The sequence below is a fragment of the Populus euphratica genome, unplaced genomic scaffold, assembly GCF_000495115.2.
Source record: "Populus euphratica unplaced genomic scaffold, PopEup_1.0 scaffold840.1, whole genome shotgun sequence".
Lineage (NCBI taxonomy): Eukaryota > Viridiplantae > Streptophyta > Magnoliopsida > Malpighiales > Salicaceae > Populus > Populus euphratica.
The window spans coordinates 27,314-28,114 of NW_011500706.1; positions in this window are offsets into that span (position 1 = coordinate 27,314).

Below are 801 nucleotides of genomic sequence, written 5' to 3' on the forward strand. Positions count from 1 at the left end.
GAAGAAAAAAATGAAAATGAAAATAAAAATAAAAATAAAATAAAAATAAAAACTCATTACTTTTGATACTACAATGGTATTGGATCTTCAAGATCCAATGTCTCAACTTCAGCCACAACATTTTCAAGATAAGGTTTCAATCGATGACCATTTACTTTGAAAATATTTCCATTCTTGGGATTTTCTACCTCAAATGCACCATGCTCAGAGATGGATTTAATCACAAATGGACCAATCCATTTTGTCCTTAACTTCCCAGGAAAGAGATGTAATCGTGAATTATACAAGAGAACCTTTTGACCAACATGAAAGGATTTTCTAAGAATATGTTTATCATGCAAAGTTTTCATCTTATGTTTTGAAATTTTTGCATTTTCAAATGCATCATTTCTCAGCTCCTCTAATTCATCCAATTGAAGCTTTCTATTTTTGCCAACCTCGTTTTCATTGTCATTGAATTGTCGGATGGCCCAATATGCACGGTGCTCAATCTCAATAAGAAGATTACAAGGCTTTTCATAAACCACTTATAAGGAGGCATTCCTAAAAAGATCTTGTAAGCAATATGTTGGCAATGGTTTTCTTAGAAAGGAAATGTCCACCACGGGCTAATGCATGAAAAAAATTAATGACACTTAGAATTTCATGGTTAGGGATACACCGCCTAACAATTTGGTCAGGACAGTATTTAAATAAGTAGGGGTCATCCCAAAAAAAGGTACGCACATTGTGCAAGAATTTTTGTTTGTCAAGTTTAGACCAATGAGAAGGAATCTGACTTGTGGCTAGGTAATTTGTTAT